At 42.7% G+C, this 7084-nt stretch overlaps 1 long non-coding RNA gene and 1 pseudogene across 1 annotated transcript; both read left to right on the plus strand.

The window, feature by feature from the left end:
• Nucleotides 1-1765: 1765 nt before the first annotated feature.
• LOC143012216 (uncharacterized) lies at nt 1766-6695 on the plus strand. Its single transcript, XR_012965021.1, has 4 exons — nt 1766-1844; nt 5811-5881; nt 5977-6242; nt 6348-6695. It is a non-coding gene; the product is annotated as an uncharacterized LOC143012216 (long non-coding RNA).
• On the plus strand, nt 2879-4794 carry LOC143011282 (hypoxia-inducible factor 1-alpha-like; annotated as a pseudogene).
• Nucleotides 6696-7084: the final 389 nt, after the last annotated feature.

Genomic DNA, 7084 nt, shown 5'->3' on the forward strand with positions numbered 1-7084 from the left:
CACGTGTGTGTAAGGTGAGGGCAGATTTTTGAAACCGTGAGTGAGGTTTTGTGCCACTAAAACTGTATTCCTGTACCAGGAATACCAAGCGGTACAGACATTCCCTCACACTGACACACATTTCCAGGTTCAGGCTTGACTGGTACACATGGTGAAGACTTTTGAATGAACAAACAAATGAACCCTGCAAAACCTCGCAAACCCTGGACCAACAGCTTTATAAACTGACAAGAACAAAGGGATTGTGAATGTATGAGGAACTCTATCTACAAAAACCTGGAACTTGTACTTTCGCATTTTCTATTTAATGACAAGGGAAGTTATTTAGAGTTAACAACCAATGTGTGTAGGTCAAGAGGTCTGAAGGGAAGGTTAAGGCACATTGGTATTATTATTATTATTATTATTATTCTACACTCAATCATACTCAGGTGTGCAAAAAGTGAAAGTTTATAAATGTGTTTGAAATGAATGCTGCTCGTTGAAATGTAACGCAACAACCTCAGAAATTCTATTATACATTCCTGTTTGGAATGCTTTATTTGAGGAGTATTGACACCATTTCCCCCCCAAACAGAATTACAGAATTAGTACAGAACAAGCTCTGTACTGAGGTGTCTGAAATGAGAGAAGCATTGTTGAAAGAGCTCTTACATTGTTTCTCCTTTTATTTTCATCAAAGGGCCAAAATGGGAAATGTCCATGAAAATATATACTTGGATAACAGCACTGCTATTTTTGTTGCTATATTAAAGGGATTAAGTGGATACATTTAACATTCATATTGAAATACAGTGTTTCTGGAATCATGCTGTTAAATGCTGTAGAGTCCTCAAGGGAATCATTCAGTCACTACAAAGAATTATGTTTCCTAGTGTAGTCTTCTTCTTTTGTTTACCAGATACCTGTGGATAAATGTGTCACATTGTTATTTCATTGAAATGAGAGTGAAGTGATGAAGTGAAGTCCTGCATCATTCCCTCAACACAGTCTGCCAAGGCACCTTTCTATGTGTGGTTGTGTGTAACAGTCACATGAACTCATCAATCATTTGCTCAAGTTACTAGAAGTGTGAACTTCCATAAACCTCAGTTTGAGAAGTGTCTATATATGAACTCAGGGTGAGCACTGTTTTAGTTTGGGTTGCATCTTTATTATGTAACATACACGTAGATCACATGGAGTCCACATTCATAAGCAGTACAGTATTTAATCTTTTCTCTTATACTTAAGAGTTGGTGTATTTGCTGATGATTAACTTGATCTTGTCTCTGCATCTGGAGAAGTTAAAACATTGATGAGACAAAGCAGAACCAGCAGCGAAGCTCTGTCCATGATGAACTGGAGAGTTTCATTTTATTGTGATACCCACAGCTCTTTATAGACTCACTGGAGAGAGGAAGCATGACACACACACACGCGCGCGCGCAAGTATTGACCACTTGTCACTTGTTTTGACTGAAACTCTCTGTGATTCCTTTTGATTGCAGATTTATTCTATGTATCTTATTCTATGTAAATGAGGCACCATTTATATTTCATTTAACAAATTACTGTTGTTACATTCAGCGTAACAAGCTTCCTGAATCTAAACAAGGCTATGGTTTAAAAGACGGGGCTCTTCTATTATGACCGGCGCCGCTTTTACAGTTTTTACGGTAATGGCTTAGCGAGGAAACCGCAGAGACCAATTGCATGCGAGTTTAAACCATCCCACGTGATACTACTCAAGCCAATCAGGTTTATGCCTATGGCGGTAAAAAATGTGACTCTCCACGCAGACAGGTGATTGCTGAATCAGAGCCAAGTTGAAGACGGAAGCGGAAAAAGAAAGAGCGACACCGGTAAGTGAAAATGTTGTTGTGCTTTAGCATGTAAGTCTCTGCTTTAGCATAAAGTCGGAACATTTTGCTGACGTGTGTTAAAACTTAGAGATATATACAGACGACTGAGCCGGAGAAAGTTGAGAAATAGGAGTGAGGCGGAGAACGGGAAATGGTGCTCTCCAAAATTGTGTAGTCGACATACTTGTTCAGAATCGGTGTTCCGTATTAAAAGTGCAAATGTGAAACGGCATTATGAGACAAAACATTAAGGTTTTCAACAAATATTGCCGCTAAATTCTGAAGTGAGAAAACAAGTGGTCTTAGAGCCCATTATGAGCAGAGTCCACCGGGATCCGCACATTCAATGTTCACTCACAGCGGCTGGTATTATTCTTTCCTCGTTTTGTGTTGAGATTTATTATCTGTGAAATCAGTTGAGTCAAGATGTGAAACAGAAAATGGGAGATTCAAGCATTTGCTTCCTTTATTTTATGTTGAGCATTTTATTTGAACATGCTGAATTATATTTTGAAATGCTACTTTAACTTGGTACATATATGTTCTATGTTACGTGACAATGAATATTGTCAAAACGTTTTTGAATCGTACTAAATTCATTGATTTGACAGTCCGGTATTGATTACAAGCAGATGTTGATACAACGGGGCTACTTAAATATCACACTACATAGGTAGTGATCACGCCATGATCTTCCAGACCTTTGCTCCGAGAAATTTTCTCTACTGGCGCTCTTTAAATTGTAGTTGAATAACCCTGCTCTACAACATAAACATATCTGCTCCATGACGGAGCCGAATCCAAACGATTTTATTTAATTGTTTTTTTTCATTTTTTATTTAGTTTTATTAATATATTTATAACTTTAATTAAATGTATTTAAATGTATTTAAATGTATTTAATGTATTTTGTATTTTGTTGAATTAACTTGTGTCCTTAAATGTCTAGATTAAATTACATTTAAATAACTTTATTTTCATTTAATTAATTTCAATTCATGTGGCATGTTGAGCTTGAAATTCTCTGCTTTAGCATGAAGCCAGATAATTTTGCTGACGTCTGTCTGTTTCCTTCACATTTTCCAGGGTTGGTGGTTTGGTGACCCAGGGACTAAGCAGCGGTACATCGGTGTGATGATGCTGACGCTGACACAGAGGTAAATGCTTAGAAGTCATGACGTCTGGTGGCTATTCTGCACAATATCTTAACATCAGCTTTGACGCGCTTTGTGTGTCTGTTGTTTCACTCCAGCATTATTGCCGAGCTAAAGCTGAGAGACCCGATGTTCCCGGACGTGGCTCACAGCATCCTGATTCGCAGGGTCATGATGGGCTCTCCAGCCAACAGGTTAGCATGTGTACAGATTCGTTTAGATTGTTTACAGATTTGTTAACATGTTCATTTGTTAACGTGTGCATCTCTGCCCTTTTGGCCGACAGGACCTCTGCTTCCCCATGTACTCAGACAAGAGCTCAGATTTCAAACTAGACTTGGTTGAGAAGCTGTTTGCCATTGATACACAACACAGGACGCCAGTCACCACACAGGTATGTTACGGTTAAGACGACTGTACTGAGGACATCCTTGATCTAATGTAGGGAAGGTTTCCTCATCCCTCATTCACTCATTGTATCTTTGTCTGTGTCTCAAAGGCAATGGGAGGCTTGGACCTGGACATGTTGGCTCCCTACATCCCCATGGACGATGACTTCCAGCTGCGCAGCCTGACACCGGAAGAGCCCATGTCGTGTGGATCACTCACATCTATTGAAAGCTCTTCTTCTCACAGCACACAGGAGGTGCACAGCTCCTATCCCAGCTCGCCATTCAGCGGACAAAGCAGTCATGCAGCATCACCGGCCAGGCGCCGCCCGAGTTGTTGGATGCTCCCGATCCAGCTGCAATGATCGCTAAGAGGTAAAGTAGGTGTCCACAAACTTTACTGCATTTCCCGCGGCAGATCTAATTTATGTTGCTAAGTCACTGTTACTGTGTTGCAGGGTCTCACAGTTAAACAAAGAAGCGTCACTCAGGACCCTGGCAGCTCAGAACCTACAGCGCAAAAGAAAACTGTCTGAAATTCTTGGACAGGTGAGTCATCAACAGCCAGACATTGTTCACACATCAGGCTTGACATCTACACATGCAGGGTTTTAGCCTCTGTGTTTGATGTTTTCCCCAGGGAGCATTGCTCAACGACCAACAAGAGCAGAAGAAGATTTTGAAGGTCTCCGAGTCAGAGGCACCGGCTGCTGTCTCCCATCGGACCATGCTTCTACTGCCCACAGGTGAAGTAACCCATCGTCCTGACAACGCTTTACATGTTTCAGCAAGCTCTGCAGAACCGCAGTGATGATCTGCGTTTTCATCTCTTTCAGATTGGGCGAGTCGTCTGCTGGGCAGCACGTCAGAGAGCAGCTCCCTCTTCACCTTGCCGCACTTCACCCGCGACGGTCAACGCCCCCCTGCAGGGCCAGCAGTACCTCCTGCTGGGAGAGGTGCTGCTGCTGCTCTGGACCATGTTAACTGAGTCGATGCTCAGCCTGCTCACTGCTGGATCAGACTGGACACTACAGTTTCTCCCCAACATTCTCAGTCCCTCTCTAAGGCCCCGCCCCTTATTTATGTATCTGTATGAGTCTGACCTTAGTTTGGCTGCCGCTTATGCACTTCATGTGATATCTGCAGCATTCCACCATACAAACGCCACAGCAGTGTCTTGGGTTTTCGTGCAAAGGGTTCCTTTTTCCAGCAGGTCACCACTGAGTCTGGGGCTGCTGACAGCAATGTATTGTAAGCTAAAGTCTCACAATTTCTACTTTCTTAAAAAGAAAACTATTACCAGCAATTTATATCAAGCCTTTTATTTTATTTTTCTCGTACTTGTATGTTGTAGTACTTGTTCTTAACTAATGTGTTTACTCCACAATTATAAACTTATTGTTTAAACCTTGAGTGGTCTGAATGTTCTCTCCATTTAACGGTTATCAGTCTGAGGTAAATACATTGAATTGTGTAGCAGTCCAGTACATGCCTCTTTAATACATTACGGTAAGTGTGTTACTGTACAGAAGTTCATTCATATTTCACTTGTGTGCGAACTAGATTGTGATGGAGGAGGTGAGGATGGACTCAGTGATGGAAGAGTAGAAGTGCACCATCATTGTCTTTGGCAGGTTGAACTTCTTCAGCAAGTGGGAGCTGATGTTGAGCTCGGGGTCCTGGGAGATGATGGATCCCAGGAATCGAAAGGACTCCACGGTGTCAGCTGGGGAGTCACACAGAATGATAGCGGGTTGAGTCAGAAATCCACAGCCATCTCCTCAGTGTTCAGAGCATTAATCTCCAGATTGTTCTGCCTGCACCAATTCACCAGACGGTCAATCTCCCGCCTGTAGGCGGACTCGTCCCCATCAGAGATGAGTCCGATGAGGGTGGTGTCTTCCCTGAACTTCAGGAGCTGGACCGACAGATGGCTGCAGGCGTTGGTGTATAAGGAGAAGAGCAGAGGAGAGAGAACGCAGCCCTGATGGGAACCGGTTCTTAAGTAGTGTTTGTGAGTTGCTCAGTTGATGGTGGTCAGTATAATACCATTGATCCATGCCCTGCTCTACAACATAAACATATCTGCTCCATGACGGTCTAGTATTGTGTGCCTGTAAATACGGTGTGTCTTTTGGGTCTAAATCCAAAGGAGAAAGTGTTATGTCATTGTTTTATTTTTATTTATTTATATATTTATAATATAATTAAATGTATTTAAATGTTTTTAATGTTTTTTTTAATTTAATTTAATGTATTAACTTGTGTTAAGTTAAATTTCTTTTATTAGATTAAATTACATTTAAATAACTTTTCATTAAATTAATTTCAATTCATGTGGCATGTTGAGCTTGAAATTCTCTGCTTTAGCGTAAAGCCGGATCATTTTGCTGACGTCTGTCTGTTTTCTTCACATTTTCCAGGGTTGGTGGTTCGGTGACCCAGGGACTAAGCGGCGGTACATCGGTGTGATGATGCTGACGCTGACACAGAGGTAAATGCTTAGAAGTCATGACGTCTGGTGGCTAAGCTGCACAATATCTTACCATCAGCTTTGACGCGCTTTGTGTGTCTGTCATTTCACTCCAGCATTATTGCCGAGCTAAAACCGAGAGACCCCATGTTCCCGGACGTGGCTCACAGCATCCTGATCCACAGGGTCATGATGGGCTCTCCAGCCAACAGGTAAGCATGTTTACAGATTTGTTAACGTGTGCATCTCTGCCCTTTAGGCCGACAGTGGACTATACCTCTGCTTCCCCATGGACTCAGACATGAGCTCAGATTTCAAACTAGACCTGGTTGAGAAGCTGTTTGCAATTGATACACAACCCAGGACGCCAGTCACCACACAGGTATGTTACGGTTAAGACGACTGTACTGAGGACATCCTTGATCTAATGTAGGGAAGGTTTCCTCATCCCCCTTTCACTCATTGTATCTTTGTCTGTGTCTCAAAGGCAATGGAAGGCTTGGACCTGGACCTGGACATGTTGGCTCCCTACATCCCCATGGACGATGACTTCCAGCTGCGCAGCCTGACACCGGAGGAGCCCATGTCGTGTGGATCACTCACAACTTTTTAAATCTCTCCTGCTCACAGCTCCTATCCCAGCTCGGCATTCAGCGGACAAAGCAGTCGCGCAGCATCACCGGCCAGGCGCCGCCTGAGTCGATGGATGCTCCCGATCCAGCCGCAATGATCGCTAAGAGTTTCCCTCTTAGCGATCATTGCGGCTGTCATTTGTAGGTGTCAACAAACTTTACTGCATTTCCTGCGACAGATCTAATTTATGTTGCTAAGTCACTGTTACTGTGTTGCAGGGTCTCGCAGTTAAACAAAGAAGAAGCCTCAGGACCTTGGCAGCTCAGAACCTACAGCGCAAAAGAAAACTGTCTGAAATTCTTGGACAGGTGAGCCAGACATTGTACACACATCAGGCTTTACATCTACACATGCAGGGGTTGAGCCTCTGTGTTTGATGGCTGATGTCATGACTTTTGATGCATAGATTACTTTATGTGGTTAACACAGAAAGGGTGTATTAAAACTGGATTACCTGTCTGTGTGTGCATGTATTTGTGTTGCTGTCTTTAGGAAGAATGTGAAAGCATCTGCAGTGTGTCGGTTCTTCCTGTCTAAGGTTCAAGAAGCCTTTCAAGGACCCTACATGGAGAAGCAAGATTCTGGCTCTAA

This window comes from Genypterus blacodes, unplaced genomic scaffold (genome assembly GCF_046128005.1).
Source record: "Genypterus blacodes isolate CSIRO-AG114 ecotype Tasmania unplaced genomic scaffold, CSIRO-AGI_Gbla_v1 ptg000012l_1, whole genome shotgun sequence".
Taxonomy (NCBI): domain Eukaryota; kingdom Metazoa; phylum Chordata; class Actinopteri; order Ophidiiformes; family Ophidiidae; genus Genypterus; species Genypterus blacodes.